Raw genomic sequence first — 18,499 nt, 5'->3', positions numbered from 1 at the left:
TTGTATAGATGAACCAGATTTTGTAGACAAAGCTCTTTTCCTCTATTCTTAGTTATTTGAGATCAGTACCATTCACTTGATTTCTAGATTACAGTGAAAATGGTTGCTGCTGTCAGTCCTTCAGCAGTACAAAGAGAAGACTGTCAGTACCGATGAAGATACCATACAGTTTGGAAAAGAACCCCTTCACAGCAAATTCTTTCTGTAGAAAGAAGGGGTTATTAGGCCTCTACACCAATATTTTGTCAGGACAATTTCTCAGAATTGCATCAAATGGAATCCATCCCCCAAACAAAGCTCTGTTTAAGAAATATTTGAAATAAATTCTAAGTATAGTGTATTGACAATTATTAAAATATCTATTTGTTTACTCTAGAGAATACCTACTAGGTAAGAAAGTTCTAAGAAGTTTATTATGAGGGGCGCCTGGGTGGCCCAGTGGGTTAAACCTCTGCCTTTGGCTCAGGTCATGATCTCAGGGTCTTGGGATGCAGCCCCACATCGGGCTCTCTGCTCAGCAGGGATCCTTCTCCCCACCACCCCTGCTGCCTGCTGCTCTGCCTACATGTGTTCTCTCTCTGTCAAATAAATAAACAAAAAATCTTTAAAAAAAAAAAGTTCATTATGAAATTAGATGAAACAAGGACAGTAAACATCCACTAGGTCACATAAAAAAATAAACTCTTGGGCACCTGGGTGGCTCAGTGGGTTAGCCCTCTGCCTTTGGCTCAGGTCGTGATCTCAGGGTCCTGGGATTGAGTCCCACATCGGGCTCTCTGCTTGGCAGGGAGCCTGCTTCCTCCTCTCTCTCTCTGCCTGCCTCTCTGCCTACTTGTAATCTCTGTCTGTCAAATAAAAATAAAATCTTAAAAAAAAAAAAAAAAACAACTCTCCTGCATGTTCACGTTGCTCTAATTTCCCTAATGTGTCCACTGACAGAATTTCTGATATTGAACTAGACATTCTTTTATGTTCTTATATCATCCCCTTACCAATTTTTTCAGAAAACATTTAAAGTATATTCTATATGGTTAGAATTTATGGGTTTCAATTATCAGCAGACAAAATTGGCCACTCTTTCTAGCTATTACTTAGCTAAAATATATAACAGCTGTTGTAAAACTGGACTCATAAATAGATTTTGGTATTTTCAAATCCAATGTTGTTATTCACTGAGTGGAAATAGCACTGTACTGATTATCGAAATAAACAAATTATGATCTTCAATTTCTTGTGAGTTATATGACTTTGAGCAAATAACTTATTTTAACTTGCTGGGATCCAATTTATTAATGTATTGAGCCAGAGAGAGACAGAGACAAAAAGAAAGAGAAGAGAGGAATTTGGAACAAATAATATTTTTGGTTCTTTTCAACATTTTTATTCAATTTTTTAAAGGAAGTTTCCATACTAAATACACTTCTCATTTCAGATAAGAACAGAATGTCCATATGACACAATAACACATTTTGCCCAATATATGTCTGTGTTCTTAAAAAATTATTAATAGCAACTAATTTAAAAATATCTCACCTTGGATGGCAAATTATATGATAATCTTAGGTTTATACAATGTTATGAGCTAATCCCATCAACATGCAATTCAGGCCAAATAGAAAATAAACTAAAACAATATAAGTAGTTTTAACTTAACTCATTAGAATCTAGTTTTTGAAAATTTGTGGATTTTATAAAATGAAGAGACTTTATACACAATTTACATCCATATATTGATGATTAAGGTTTATATATTAATAACAAAGTATAGTGCAACCAAGTAAGCAATCATCATGTACCTTCCCACTGTTTTGTTGTTGTTGTTGTTTTTGTTTTGTTTTGTTTTTAAGTCTCGGTAATTGGGAGAAGGGACCTGCTATTAATAAGTTGTTATGGCCAGAGGATTTAGATATCATTTGAAAAAAAAAAAGAGAGAGAGAGAGAGAGAGAAAGAAAGATATCTAGCTTATGTTCCTCAACTTCTCAAATTCCAGGCATTATTCTATATGTTCTTTTTATTTTCAATTCATTTTTTTTGGGGGGGTATATCTCGACATTTACAGAAATAGAATTTTAAAATGAATTTCAACATATCCACTACCTCCCTTTAATAGTTGTCAAACATTTAACAAATGGTTTTATTTATGTATTCTTTCTTCATCATGTCTTTGGTTTTGCTGCAGCATTTTCAGCAAAATCCTAGACATAATGTAATTTTACCCATAAATACTTTAATATGCATCTCTAATAAAGATAACTTCTTTATCCTCAAGTCAACTGATAAGACTATTAAATGAAATCCTGCAGCGAATTTTGAACAATTTTAATGTACTTCATAGAGATTTTCCTCCATGAAGGTCTCTTACCAAAATCCAGAAAATAATTATTTGCATAGCAACATTTATTCAAATGTTCCTATTTTAATTTCTGCAATAGGGACAGAAACCAAGCGCCATATCAATTTATTTTATCTTGTTAGAAATAGGAGGAAGATATGTTTTCTTATGCTTAAATTGCTGTTTTTAACCAGACTTCTCCATTATTCTTTCCAAAGCCTAACTCAAACGTTCATATTTATTAAGAAAATTAGTATTTTTCTTACATAAATGTTGTCCAAATGTTCTTTCACCATATTAACATATGTTTTGTTTATAAAGTCTTTCACATATATTGTCATATTTAATTTTAAACATCAATCTGTAAGTTAAGTATTCTTTATTTCATAAATGGTGAAAACTAAAACTAAGAGTTCCACTTCTATGATGTCAGGATAGGAATTTGACAGACCCATTCCCCAGCAAAACAGGCAAATCTGGTACAAACTATTAACAAAATCAACCATTTATGCTTTCTAAAAATTGTCCTAAGGACGTGTAGCAAATGAAGAAACACTTATTCAAGAAAATCTTCTAAAGCTCAGTGGGGAAAACAAGATTTTCTTTGGCATTTAAGCCACGATCCCCTCCCCATGCCACTTGCCACTCAACTTGGCAATGCTGTACTCTGGCTCTGGGTGGGTGTGGCCAAGGGACTGGCTTTCTTCTCCCCTCAGCTCTCTTTTAAGCCTTATCCTATATCACCAAGAGGGAAAAGAAGCCAGTATTCTCATCTCCTTCAACTCCGTTTTGAAAAGGTTAAGTTCCTGGTGAGTACAATTGAGAAGTCAGAGCTTTCTTCAATCACCTAATCCCTATGTATTGTGTGTAGGCTCTACCCCAGGTGAGACAAGCTGAGAAAAATGAGGCCATGATGACTTTCATCTCAGCTTGCTTCTAGAATGGAAGTTCCACCAAGGAATGAGAAGACCAGAGGTTATTGCCCTGATCAGTACTAAAAGTATTAGCAAGGAATGACTCAGAAAATTGTTTACCAAAAGTAGATTTAACTGGCAAAATAAAGAATCAGCACTGAGTGTTATATGTAAGTGATGAATCACTAAGCTCTACTCCTAAAAACAATACTGCACCATATATTAACTAACTAGGAATTAAATAGAAATTTGAAAAGAAAAGAAAAAAGACATACATAATGGTTTTATCAGAGATGCAAAAGAGAAAGAAGCAGAAAAAATCTACAAGAAAATAATGCCTGAAAACCCCCCAAATTGGGTGGAAGACATTCAGCTGCACATCCAGAAGTTTAATGACCTCCAGTTCAGTGGATGAAAACTGATCCACCCTGATACAAATCATTTTTAAAATGCTGAAAACCAAATACAGAAAATTTTGAAAGCAGTAAGAGAAAAACTACTCATCCTGTACAATAGAAGCGCAATACGATTATTTGTGGACTTCACTTCAGTAACTATGGGGGCTAGAAGGCAGTGTCAGGTGTATTAAAAGTATTGAAAACTAAGGCTAAGGGAATTTGTGACTTTCCTACCTCACAATTAAACTATGACTGTTTGAAAATGGGTATTGAGCCTAGGTTAACTTTATCTAAATCAGTGAGTTTAGTATTGAGTACTGTGTCCTTGATCTCAACTGGCATAACATTTACTTGAAGTGCTTGTTTAAAATGCAGATTTATGGATTACCACCTTTACAAATTATCATCCTAAAAATTTGAGGCAGCTTCCAGGAATTTGCATTTTAGTGTATTCCAGAAGTAATTTTGATGTGCATGGTTTCAGAATCCCAGTACAAAATACAGGGGGATAAATAAAGGAGCAAGCCATGAGCTTCAAAGGTAAGCCTGGGAATTCTCATTCATTATTACCTGCCTGCTGAATCAGAGCAGGATGTGTGGAGTCTTAGAGTTCCGATGGTGTTTTAGTGAAAATGGAAAATATAATAACGTGTAGGGATATTGTGAGAATTCAGTTAATGTATATGAAGTTGACCCCCAGATCTTCTGGGCCCTTTCTATTATCCCATTCCCTACTTTGTTGCTCATTACACTCTATTGTCATTCCCCTTTTCTGAGATTGTTCTAAAACCATAATAACTTCCAACTGAAAATGATAGCTTGTCCTTCTGGTAGTATATCTATGTTTGAGAAATATTTTTGAATTAAGACTGTCTGCTTGGATTACTGACATAGGGAAATCAGACATCAAATCTGGTCACAAAATACAAGTTTTTTTTCAGTGAAAATATTTTTTGTAGAAATATCAATGCTTGTTAGTTCTTTCAATAAATGCAATAATATTGGTTTAAGCTTGTATTAGCCAATTAATAACATTTTTTGACTTATTATTAAAAACAGAAAAACAATCAAATATCTTCCATAATCCTTGTATTTAACTTGAAGAGTGTCCTATTATTATAGATATGGGCATGTGAAATATATGCACAAGAACAAGAATTCCTGACACTGTGATGAGCACCATTTTCATATGAAGTAAATTAGCTTGGATCACAGAGGAACATGACAACCTATATAATCAAATTTATTTGTTTAGTGGTGGGGGGAGTCATCTAACACATATTGTTTTCATGGAATAATCCCTACAGACAACATATACTGAACGCCCAGGACATACTATGTGTGGTAGACAGACTCTTAAGTTGGTCTCCATTATTCCCCAATACTGGTATTTACCCTTCATGTAATTCCTTTGGGTTTTGAGTATATGCAGAACCTGTCAGCTTCTAACCAAAAGGATATGACAAAAGTGATAGGATGGAAATGATTATATGTACTTGATTACGTTATTGTATCATGTAAGGTATTAGCACTAATTTTCTGGAGTATCTGTTTCTTCTTTTTAGTTGTTAAGATGCAAACTGCTATATAGTGGGCTACCTAAGATGGGAGGCCCATTTGGCAAGAAAATCCACATAGCTTCTGGAAGCTGAGAGCAGCCAGTTACCCAGAAACTGAAGCACATATTCCTAAATTTACAAGAAAACTGATTCTGCCAAAAACTCAAGTGATCCTGGGAGATTTTTTTATTGGTGATCCTCAGAGAAAACCACATTCATAGCATAACATTGTTTGCAGCCTTGTGAGATCCTAGGGATAACATCAAACTAAGCTATGCCATTTCCTGACCCACAGACACTGAGAAAATAAATATGTATTATTTTAAGCTGCTAAGTATGTAGCAATTTCTTATCCAACAATAGAAAATATACTACATTTATTCATTTTATGTTCTTTCTCTTTATTTGATTACATGTTCTTAGAAGACTAGACCGTCTTCTGTCTTTGGATTTACTTGTTTTTAAGGGATTTCAAAGTAAAATTTCAAGGTAACTTTTACTGTATGTATGTAACTTTTACCATATATATATAAGTGTACTAATATACAAATATATGTAAATGTAGTATACTAATATGCAAATATGCATAATAATATATGATATACTATCTTGTTATTTTCCAAGCACTTTACTATGCATTGTTTTGTGTAATACAAATATCCTGTGGCAAATGCAGAAATATATCTATTTCAGAATAAGGAAACTAAGTTTCAGAGAGTTAGGAGTAGCCCCACTAAAATCTTATAGGAAGTAAACCATTATGATTACAAAGGCCAATGAGTCAAGCCAGGTCACAAACCTTATATGTAATCAAAGATTGGTTGGAATGCAACTTAGGCTCAGTTCAGGGTTGCTTCAGTTTATAACCAAACAGGCAAACAGGCAGACTAGATAAGGAAACAAATGAATGAACAAAATGCTCTGATCATGTATACTCAAGCTTGTCAGCCAATATAGTTTAATATTAAATAAGAAACCCACCATGACAGAAAAGCTCAGAACTGAGGCCTTTGTCTTTTAAACCATTATTCTAGGGTAATTGTCACATCAGCACTCAGGTGTGTACTTTAGTTCTGTATAAAGAATTCTGTGCTATATAAAGTTACAAAATATGAGGCCCTAATTTTCTGGATCATCAAATTGAAGGAATTCCTGGCCATCTATCCATCAGATTACCATCCTAGTGTGATGTTCTTTCTTTTTCTTTTTTTAATCATTTATTACATGCCTCCTATATATCACACTCTTCTAAAAGCATTACTCTCACAACAGATCTCTTAGAAAGTACTTTATGATAAAGAATTGGACTTGTTTTTGTTCAAGTTTCCTGGGAAGAAGACTGAATTTTTGGAATTTTCTGAGTGTAGGGGTGTCTTTGTTATTGGTGGTGAGCCTTTGGAGTACACCCGAGTTTATTCGCTTCATCATAAAACATCCTTGTTTTCACCCTGTAAGTGGAACGCTATTTTGGGTTTCTATAAGAATCTGTGCTCTTATATTTTAAATTTTGTTTTGAATATAGTTGGGAAACAATGTTACATCATTGTCAGGCATATGACATAGTGATTCAACAAGTTTATATGTTATGTGATGCTCACCACAAGTAATCTATCATCTGTCACCATACAACACTATCATGGACTATATTCCCTATGCTGTGCCTTTTATTCCCATGATTTATTCTTTCCATAATTGGAAAACTGTGGCATCATCCATTTTACCCATTTCCTCCACATACCTCCTTTCTGGAAATCATCAGTTTATCAGTTTGTTCTCTGTATTTATAAGTTTGATTCTGTTTTTTGTTTGTTTTTTAAGATTTCATATATGAGTGAAATCATATGGTGTTTCTCTTCTTCAGTCTGATTTATTTCGCTTAGCATAATACACTAGGTCCATCATGTTTTGTCAGTTAAGATGTTCTTATTCTTTTTTTATGGCATATACATATGTAAGGGTGGGGCAGACTGAGTGGAGTCATCCAATCAGTAGGTCGTATGTATATCCACTGGGAAGGTTGGAATTCAATTGGCCACCTGTGTATGGGCGGGGCTTAACCACCCCCATAAAGGTTGCTCTGCCAGGCTGCCAAGGGGGGCTGCTGCAGGAGAGCCGGGGGCTGCTGCAGGAGAGCCGGGGGCTGCTGCAGGAGAGCCGGGGGCTGCTGCAGGAGAGCCGGGGGCTGCTGCAGGAGAGCCGGGGGCTCCTGCAGGAGAGCCGGGGGCTCCTGCAGGAGAGCAGCGGCTGCTGCAGGAGGGCCGGGGGCTGCTGCAGGAGAGCAGCGGCTGCTACAGGAGGGATGGAGTCGGCGGAGAGCGGTGAAGTCGGCGGAGAGCGGTGAAGTGGAGCGGAGAGCGGTGGAAGTCGCAGAAGAGCAGGGGAGTCAACGGTGTATAGAAGAGCTGTAACAGCTCTTGTAAGAGCTATAACCGCGTTTTGCGGTCCAGCCTCCAGCCTCCGGCGGCCCCGAGCCGCCGCCTGCAGCTTCCAGCCTCCGGCGGCGGCCCGAGCGCCGCCGCCTGCAGCCTCCGGCGGCGGCCCCTAGCGCCGCCGCCTGCAGCTTCCAGCCTCCGGCGGCGGCCCCGAGCGCCGCCGCCTGCAGCTTCCAGCCTCCGGCGGTGGCCCCGAGCGCCGCCGCCTGCAGCTTCCAGCCTCCGGCGGCGGCCCCGAGCACCGCCGCCTGCAGCTTCCATCCTCCGGCGGCGGCCCCGAGCGCCGCCGCCTGCAGCTTCCAGCCTCCGGCCCCGAGCGCCGCCGCCTGCAGCTTCCAGCCTCCGGCGGCGGCCCCGAGCGCCGCCGCCTGCACCCTCCGGCGGCGGCCCCGAGCGCCGCCGCCTGCCGCCTCCGGCGGCGGACCCGAGCGCCGCCGCCTGCAGCTTCCATCCTCCGGCGGCGGACCCGAGCGCCGCCGCCTGCAGCTTCCAGCCTCCGGCCCCGAGCACCGCCGCCTGCAGCTTCCAGCCTCCGGCCCCGAGCACCGCCGCCTGCAGCTTCCAGCCTCCGGCGGCGGCCCCGAGCCATCGCCTGCAGCCTGCAGCCTCCGGCGGCCCAGCAGTCCAGTCGTCTGCGGTCCAGTTGTCAGCGGTCCCTCGACGCCTGCGGTCCTGAGACATCTGCGGTCCAGTTGTCAGCGGTCCCTTGACGCCTGCGGTGCCAGCGGCCCTGCCCCGCACTCCAGGACCCTCAGCAGTGACACAGTGAGAAACGACCTAGATGTCAGCAACCTCATTGGGAGTAGGCTCGCCGGGGTCAAAGTTGTCATCTTTTATAAAAGAAAGCCCTGACCGGTCAGTGCGATTCATGATGCTTGGCGCGAAATAAAGCTTTGCTTGACCTTCGCTTTGTATCAGTCTCGTTCCTTTGATCACGGACCCTAACACATATACCATATGTATATGCCATGAAAAAATTACTCTTCCTTATCCATTCCATAGTAATTTTTTTTTCAAATTTATTTATTTGACAGACAGAGATCACAAGTAGGTAGAGAGGCAGGCAAAGAGAGAGGAGGAAGCAGGCTCCCTGCTGAGCAGAGAGCCTGATGTGGGGCTTGATCCCAGGACCCTGGGATCATGACCTGAGCTGAAAGCAGAGGCTTTAACCCACTGAGCCACCCAGGCACCCCTCCATAGTGATTATTAAAATGCCCATACTATCAATAATATCCTTATCCATTTATTGATTGGATAGATGCTTAGACACTCATACATCTTAGCTATTATAAATAATTCCAATAAACAGAAGGGTAAATATACTTTTTTGAATTAGTGTTTTCATTTTCTTTTGGCAAATACCCAGTAGTGGAAGTATTGGTATTTGGTATTTCCACTTTCAATTTTTTGAGGAACCTCCGTAATGTTTTCTACATTGGTTGTATCAATTTACATTCCCACCAGCAGTATATACATGTTCCTTTTCTCTACATCCTCAACAACACTTATTTCTTGTCTTTATGATCTTAGCCATTCTGATATGTGGAAAGCTATGTATCATTGTGGTTTTGATTTGCATTTTCCTGATGGTTAGTGATGTTGTACATCATTCATGCAGTCTGTTGGCCATCTGTATGTCTTCTTGGGAAAAATGCTTATTTAGGTTCTCTACCCATTTTTAAATTGATTTGTTTTTATGATGTTGAGTTGTACAAATTCTTTATACATTTTGGACATTTCCCCTTATCAGATATATCTCATTTGCAAATATCTTCTCCCATTCAGCAGATTGCCTTTTTTATTCTGTTGATGGTTTCTTTCACTGTACAAAAGCTTTTTCTTTTAACATGGTCCCAATAGTTTATTTTTGCTTTTGTTTCTCTGGCCTAAGAAGGCATATCTAGAAAAATGTTGTTATGGCTGATATCAGAGAAATTATTGCTTATGTTTCTTGCTAGGATTTTTATACTTTCAGATCTCACATTTAGATCTTTAATCCATTTTTAGTTTTTTTTGTGTATGGTGTTATAGAAAGTGGTCCCGTTTTCCGAGCACTACTTAATAAAGAAACTGTATTTTCCCATTGCAAACTCTTACTTTTTTTGTTGTAGATTAGCTAACCATATAAGTATAGATTTATTTCTAGACTCAATTCTGTTTTATTGACCAATGTGTCTATTTTTATGTCAGTAACATACTGTTGATTACCAGAGCTTTGTAGTCTATCTTGAAATCTGTGATCCTGATCCCTTTAGCTTTGTTCTTTCTCAACATTGTTTTGATTATTCAGGGTCATATGTGGTTCCACACAAATTTTACTATTATTTTTTCTAGTTTGTGAAAAATGCTATTTGTTTTGATAGGTATTGCACTGAATCTGTAGATGGCTTTGGATAGTATGGGCATTTTTTAAATTAATTTATTTATTTTCAGCATATCAGTATTCATTATTTTTTCACCACACCCAGTGCTCCATGCAATCCGTGCCCTCTATAATACCCACCACCTGGTTCCCCAACCTCCCCCAACCGCCACTTCAAACCCCTCAGATTGTTTTCCAGAGTCCATAGTCTCTCATGATTCACCTCCCCTTCCAATTTACCCCAACTCCCTTCTCCTCTCTAACTCCCCATGTCCTCCATGATATTTGTTATGCTCCACAAATAAGTGAAACCATATGATAATTGACTCTCTCTGCTTGACTTATTTCACTCAGTATAATCTCTTCGAGTCCCATCCATGTTGCTACAAAAGTTGGGTATTCATCCTTTCTGATGGAGGCATAATACTCCATAGTGTATATGGACCACATTTTCCTTATCCATTCGTCCATTGAAGGGTATCTTGGTTCTTTCCATAGTTTGCAAATGACAGTACAGACAAAAGGTTGATATCCAGGATCTATAATGAACTCCTCAAACTCAACACACACAAAACAGGCAATTATATCAAAAAATGGGCAGAAGATATGAACAGACACTTCTCAATCAAGACATACAAATGGCTATCAGACACATGAAAAAATGTTCATCATCACTGGCCCTCAGGGAGATTCAAATTAAAACCACATTGAGATATCACCTTACACCAGTTAGAATGGCCAAAATTAACAAGACAGGAAACAACATGTGTTGGAGGCGATGTGGAGAAAGGGGAACCCTCTTCCACTGTTGGTGGGAAAGCAAGTTGGTGCAGCCTTTTTGGAGAACAGTGTGGAGATTCCTCAAAAAATTAAAAATAGAACTTCCCTATGACCCTGCAATTGCACTCCTGGGTATTTACCCCAAAGATACAGATGTTGTGAAAAGAAGGGCCATCTGTGCCCTAATGTTTATAGTATGGGCATTTTAATAACATTAATTCTTCCAATCCATGAGCATGGAATACCTTTCCGTTTGTATCATCTTCAATCTCTTTCATCAATGTTTTATAGTTTTCAGGATACAGGTCTTTAACCTCCTTGGGTATTTTATTCTTTGGTAGAATTATAAATGGAGTTTTGTTTTTTTTTTAATTTTCTTTCTGCTCTTTTGTTAGTGTTAGTATATGGAAACACTATTTACATATGAAAACACTACCAAATTTTGATACTATGCTTTTATTTCAATTATACTAGTTATATTTATAGAAGGTAGCTTTTTAACCTCAAGGGAATAAAAACATTTAAATTGGTATCTATTCTCTATATTTTATTTTTAAATTATAACTTACATGAACATTTCTTGTTTTTTCCCAAGTAGATTTTCTACATGTAATTGTTTATCTTTCACTTGTAATTTTTTGAATTATTAAGAAAAGTAGTTTAAGACATCATTAAACCTAGAGATTTCAACTGCATAAAAATTTACACTTTTACTCCTTTTTGAGTTTTGGAATGGAACTGAGTATGAAAGGAACGTTGTGTTTTTTGTTTTTTTTTTAAACTTGGGATCTCATTTTGCTAAGTGAACATATTTATTAACTATAAGTAATTTGCTATGCTTTGCAATGGGCCACTTTCAGCCTTTGTGGTTTGTATGTGGCCTTCTAAGGCATCCCGGTAGGACAGTAACTACACTCCTAAAAGAGGCTGTAAGTCAGTGTGTAGGGTCAGCATGGTGCCATTTTAAATAATGTTTGTACAATCTGTGGACTTCTTATGGCTTACATAAAAAAAAAAAAAAAAAGTCTGGCATACAGCAGGTGAGAGTAAATTTCCTTTACTCTGATGTTGCTGAAGTTACAGGGCAGTCAGGGACAAAAAATGAGTAAATATCTAAAGTGATAAAAGTCATAGAGACATTGCCAACTTTTCTAGGTTTTATTGCTACTATTTATAACTTATATCTAAAACAAAGCCTCAACTAGCTGCTTCTGACTAATTCAATTTTTTTCCTTTAGGAACTTCCAAAGTGCTTTAAAAAAACAAAACAAAACTCTACTAATATTTTGGTAAAGTTTCCTAAAATACACATAAGTAAGAAGGCTTATTGTGGCTTAATGCCAATTCTTAATATAGTAACAAATTCTTGAAGTTCATTGATTCAGTCGTTCAATAATGATTTTTGATCACTTATTATGAGTCACATTTGGTAGTAGGAACATAATAACAGGGTGGTATGGAGGGAAATGAGTGTATGTCATATGTCATATCAATGGAAGCCCTTGTAGGGGCTAAATTTTTTTTTTCCTGTTCCATTACACATGCTAACTGTGCTTAATATGTTGTATTTTCTGTCTTTACTGGAAATAACATCTCCTGGGAGAGTAAAATGTAAAAATAACGAGACTGCAGAGTTATAATAACATACATGGCAACAAATAGAAATATTTTTTAATAGATTTTCTCTGCCCAATTTTTGAAATCACATCCCTCTCCAGCAACAAAATTTCTCTTACCCACTTTGTGTCTTCTCAATTTTCAGAGCATAATTTTAAAGATCTTCAAAAATTGAAAACCAAGAAAAATCTCAAGTCCTTTAATTTGCCTTTACGTAAAAGTCAGGAAATTTCAGCGCAATGTAGTTAAGACAACATGCCTTTGAAATATTTTGGAGATTAACATTTAACTGGCCTTGTGGAAAGGACTGGGGCTGCTCAGTCAGTCTAAGTCTGGTGCCTCTGAGCAAGATCAGGAGCTATAAGGTAGTTTTCCTGTGACTTACACTGCTTCGTTGTTTTTTTTTTGAAAATCAAAGTATTTTTCCTTGTTTGCAAATGAAGGGTACATGCTGAGAGAAAGCTGTGAAAAAGTTTGGGCTGTGGTAGGAGGTGTTTTAGGCACCTAAAAAGATAAATGAAGAGATGGAAAAGAGAACTATAAGAACACGGAGTACAAATGAGATAAATCATGAGAATCTGTTCAAAGAAAGAAATACTGAAGGAACAACAGCAGGAAGAACAGAACCTGAGTCTCCCACACATTCACTCTGGCCCAGCTCCAGTCAGAGACACAGTGAGCACATTTGATATAAAGTTTTGAGAGGAATAATAAAAGTGAGGAGAATATCAATAATTCAATATGTGTAGAGCCAAAGGAAAAAGTTAAAATAAAAACAGAAAATCAACAATACTTATTTTGCCTTTTCCTACCACAAAGGCTATCTGAAGAGACCTTTTAAAATGGGAAAAAAGTGGGAGAAAGGAACCTAACATTGGTTGTCATTTGTGTGGTACAGAGTACCACATGCATTATATTCATTATATTATTTAATTTCTCAGACAACTCTGAACTGCAGGTACTATTTTTCCCCTAGTTTTATACAGGATAAGTGAGGCTCAGGAGATTTTCATGTGTCTTAATACAGTAAGCTGGATTTCGAATGTGTCTAATGATGAAGTTAATACTACCACTCAATACAATTCTGTAGCATTCTACTTGGAATATTTGGTGGAAATACTCAGTACTCAATCTGACTCGTTTTTCCTGACATCTATACTAAAAAATACATCCACCCACATGAAAATACATATTTAAAATAACACAGCATCATGAATATCAAGCCCTAAGTTGTTTGTTGGAAACCCCATGTGCTATGGCAGGTTAAGGATGAGAGAGTTAACACAGGCTGAAGTTATATTACAAAGTATTCATGGATCAGTAACATGGACAGATAAAAATCTGGAGCAGGACCAAGTGAGCCCTAGAGAAACTAAAGAGGGAAATTCTACATAATGAGTTATGTTAGTCTTTTGTTTGTTTGTTTGTTGATTTTCTTCATCTTTTTTTTTTTTAAGAGTTTAGTTATTTATTTGATAAAGAGGGAGAGAACACAAGGAGAGGGAGTGGCAGGCAGAGGGAGAGAGAGAAGCAGACTCCCCACTGAGCAGGGAGCCCAATGCAGGGCTCCATCCATGGACCCTGAGATCATGACCTGATCCTAAGGCAGATGCTTAACCCACTGAGCTGCCCAAGAGCACCCTCATGTAAGTCTTGATCAGACCACATGAATTGTGTTATTTCAGTTTTTGAAACTGAAATATCAATATTTACTAGAGCTAAAAATCTCTACCAATATAATTCAGAAATTGGTTCATTCATTTTTAAATTGAACTTCTATTGAGCACCTACTATGTGGCAAATCTATGTAAGCCAAACAGAGTATAATCATGATTAAGGACTTGAGACTGACTATTTTAGCCATCAAGAAACACACTCTCTAATGAGGGAGATGGGTAATTAAACCTAACTATTGTGAAATGTGTTTAATACAATATTAGGAATATGAGGGACAGAAGCAGGAAAATGTTTACTCTTATCATAGAAGGCTGAACTAAAGTCTGCATAGTTTTGATAAGAATAAAATAAGTGCTGGTTTCTACATTCTTTAAAGGTCTTATAATTACCTGTATGCTTCACTGGTAGTTAATGTTGACCTGAATGATAAGCACCAGAGGAATCTTACAAAAGTAATTTTATAAGTAGAAATTCAAAGAAATTTGAAGAAACTTTTGTAATCTGATACTCACTGCATACCCCTTACCCTTTGATTACTAAGCATATAAGAACCAGCCTCTCACAGTAAAAAGTGCAACTCTTTCTGCCCACAGGTCCTGTCTCTGTGCTACTTAAATAAAGTTAGTGAGTTGCACTGTAAGCATCTCAAGAAAATTTTCTTGAAAATTACATTAGAGGACTCCATATCAAGATCACCAAAGAGAGGTATTAACTAATTTGTAGGAAGTTAGGGACAGTTTTTTGGGAAAATATATATAGATATTAGATACTTACCCAGATTTTCCTTTTCTTTTTTTTTTTAAGATTTTATTTGACAGACAGAGATCACAAGTAGACAGAGCAGCAGGCAGTGGGGGTGGGGGGAGCAGGCTCCTTGCTGAGCAGAGAGCCTAATGCAGGGCTTGATCCCAGGACCCGGAGATCATGACCTGAGCCAAAGGCAGAGGCTTAACTCACTGAGCCACCAGGTTCCCCCTAGAGATTTCATAGTGAAATTGTTTCTGTCAGATTAAGATGATGGCAAAGAACCCTCTACTCACCTCCAATGGCCTACTCACCCTCCACAAGCCCTGCCACTGCCCTCACAAGTACTTCTGTTACCCACAGTTTTTCACCAAATTAGGCCAGTGTCCAGAGCACTGGCTCCTCATCTCACTTAGGGCTATGCCAAAGGCATAAAATTTGGTGCAAATGCTTGAGCCTTAATGCTTTAAGGTATAGACCTTTTAGCCAATGTTGTAGCCCTTACTATGGAGCCAAAGGGAAAAACAGTGATTACTGAACAGAGTTGGAAAATCCCAAAGTAACAAGAAATGTTGTGACTGTCACAAAGACAATGGACTTAAAAGATAAATATAAAAATAGTCGTGCTAAACTTGTTCTTTAAGATGTTGCCAATAACAATTTTGAAGAGACTGGGGATGGCACCACTACCACTACTGTCCTGACACACTCCATTGCCAAGGAAGGCTTTGAGAAGATTAAAGGTGCTAATCCTGTGGAAATCAGGAGACGTGTGATGTTAGCTGTTGATCCTGGAACTGCTGAACTTAAGAAGCAGTCTTCATTGACAATCCCTGAAGAAATTGCTCAGGGGTGCTATGATTTTATAAATGGAGACAAATTGGCAATACCATTTCTGATGCAATGAAAAAGTTTGGAAGAAAGGGTGTCATCTCAGTAAAGGATAGAAAAAACACAAATGATTGTGTTTAGAATAATAGAAGTATTATATAGAATAATAGAAATTACTGAAGGCATGAAATTTGATCAAGATTATATTTCTCTACACTTTACTAATACATCAAAAGGTCAGCAATGTGAATTTCAAGATGCCTGTGTTCTATTGAGTGAAAAGAAAATCTCTAGTGTTCAGTCCATCATACCTGCTCTTAAAATTGCCAATGTTTCCTGTAAGTCCTTGGTCATAATTGCTGAAGATGTTAATGGAGAAGCTCTGAATATACTTGTTTTGAGTAGGCTAGAAGTTGGTCTTCAGGTTATTGCAGTCAAAGCTCCAGGTTTTGGTGACAATAGAAAGAAGCAGCTTAAAGACATGACTATTGCTACTGGTGGTGCAGTGTTTGCAGAAGACCTGACCTCACAACTTAGAAAAAGTTGGAGAGGTCTTTGTGACCAATGATGATACCATGCTCTTAAAATGAAAAGGTGAGAAGGCTCAAACTGAAAAATGTATTCAAGGAAATCACTGAGCAATTAGATATCATAACTAGAAAATATGAAAAGGAAAAGTTGAATGAATATCTGGAGAAACTCGGAGTAGCTTTGTTGAAGTCTGGTGGAACAAGTGATGAAAGACATCACTTGAAAGACATCAAGTGAATGAAAGACAGAGTTACAGATACCCTCAAGGGTATACGAGCTGCTGTTGAAAAAGCATCGCTCTGGGAGGGGGTTGTGCCCTGCTTCACTGTATTCTCACCTTGGGTTCGATAACTCCAGCTAATGAAGATCAAAAATCAGTGTAGAAATTAAGAGAACACTCAAAATTCTTGCAATGACCATTGCTAAGAATGCAGGTGTTGAAGGATCACTGATAGTTGAGAAAATTATGGAGAGCTCCTCAGAAGCTGGTTATGACACTATGCTTGAAGACTTTGTGAATATGGTAGGAAAAGGAACCATTGATCCAAATAAGGTTGCAAGAATTGCTTCCTTGGATGCTGCTGGAGTGGCCTCTCTGTTAACTACAGCAGAAGCTATAGTCACTGGAATTCCTGAAAAAGAGAAAGACCCAGGAATGGGCAGAATGGGTGGAAGGGAAGGTTGTATGGGAAGTGGAATGTTCTGCTTCTCAGAATAGTGCTTTACCTTTATTTATTTATTTTTTTTAATAAAGATTGTATTTATTTATTTGAGAGAGAGGCATAATTGCAAGAGAGAGCATGAGTGGTGAGGAGAGGGAGAAGCAGGCTTCCCACTGAGCAGGGAGCCTGTCTTGGACTTGATCCCAGAACCCTGAGATCATGACCTGAGCCGAAGGCAGATGCTTAATAGACTGAGCCACTCAGGTGCCCCAGAGCTTGAGAGGTGCCCCAGTGCTGAACTGTGAGAGGACTCTCACGATGCTCCTCCTCAATGATAACTTCTGAGAAGCCAGTTGAAGGAAATGACTGAAGGAAAAACCTGGCTGATATTTAAGAAAAATCACCCTAACCATCAGTTACTGGTTTCAGTTGACAACATATAATGGTTTACCACTGTCATTGTTCATACTGATAGGGCAAAACTGTACTCTAAGATGGCTGACCAAACCAGCAAGGGAATTGCAGTCTCTGTCTCAAAGCCCTTCCCTGTTTCCCAGGTACACCAAAAGTACCAAGTATGTGGAAGTAGAAGGGTATAAATCCCCCCTCCCCTTTTTTTTTTTTTAATATATTTTATTTATTTATTTTGACAGGCAGAGATCACAAGTAGGCAGAGAGACAGGCAGATAGAGAGGGGGAAGCAGGCTCCCTGCTGAGCAGAGAGCCCAATGTGGGGATCCATCCCAGGACCCTGAGATCATGACCTGAGCCGAAAGCGGAGACTTTAACCCACTGAGCCACCCAGGTGCCCCTAAGTCCCCCTCCCTGCTTGTGCTTGGGGCTAAGACCTTTGGAGAACAACCTCCTCTGAGTCCACTGGTGTTAAATAAACCTCCGATCCTCCAAAGTCTCTGAGTGCCACTTGGTTCTTCCAGGATCCAGTCCAGGTTTGGCAACAACCCCTAAGGAAAATTTATTTCATATACTTTTTTTTAAGATTTTATTTATTTATTTGACAGAGAGAAATCACAAGTAGACAGAGAGGCAGGCAGAGAGAGAGAGAGAGAGAGAGAGAGAAGCAGGCTCCCTGCTGGGCAGAGAGCCCGACGTGGGACTCGATTCCAGGACCCTGAGATCATGACCTGAGCCGAAGGCATCGGCTTAACCCACTGAGCCACCCAGGCGCCCCTTATTTCATATTTTTGAATAAAAAGAAATTTTCACACTCCTGATAACTGAGTGCAGGAGCCATGTACCAATGTACTGCTTTCAACTTAAATCACTGAGGCACTTTTACTATGATTCTGTTAAATTCAGGATTTTAGTGCTTGCTATTACCAGATGAAAAGTAAAGAAGAAGTCTTTCTGTAAGGAGTATGAATAATTGTATACAAAGTAGAGAAATATCCAATTATGTGACAACCTTTGTATAATAAAAAGTTGCTTAAAGTATAAAAAAAAAAGTGATGAAGAAAAACATTCCTGATAAAGATTTTAAGAAGGAAATTGGGGAATTCCTAGGTGAAAAATACAAATGTGCTTTGAATTCATTCTCTGCCATTTAATGACTTTGAAATCTTGGGATAATTTCTTAACTTTGAATTTCAGTTTTCTCATCTATTAAATAGTTATAATAAAATCCTCTACAAAAGATGTTTG

At 38.4% G+C, this 18,499-nt stretch overlaps 1 pseudogene; it reads left to right on the top strand.

Moving 5' to 3' along the window:
- Positions 1-4,172: 4,172 nt before the first annotated feature.
- On the top strand, positions 4,173-16,896 carry LOC122913472 (annotated as a pseudogene).
- Positions 16,897-18,499: the final 1,603 nt, after the last annotated feature.

Source organism: Neovison vison, chromosome 7 (genome assembly GCF_020171115.1).
Source record: "Neovison vison isolate M4711 chromosome 7, ASM_NN_V1, whole genome shotgun sequence".
In the NCBI taxonomy this organism is placed as follows: Eukaryota; Metazoa; Chordata; class Mammalia; order Carnivora; family Mustelidae; genus Neogale; species Neogale vison.
Note: the sequence above shows the minus strand (reverse complement) of the source record. Positions and strands in the feature narration are given on the sequence as shown.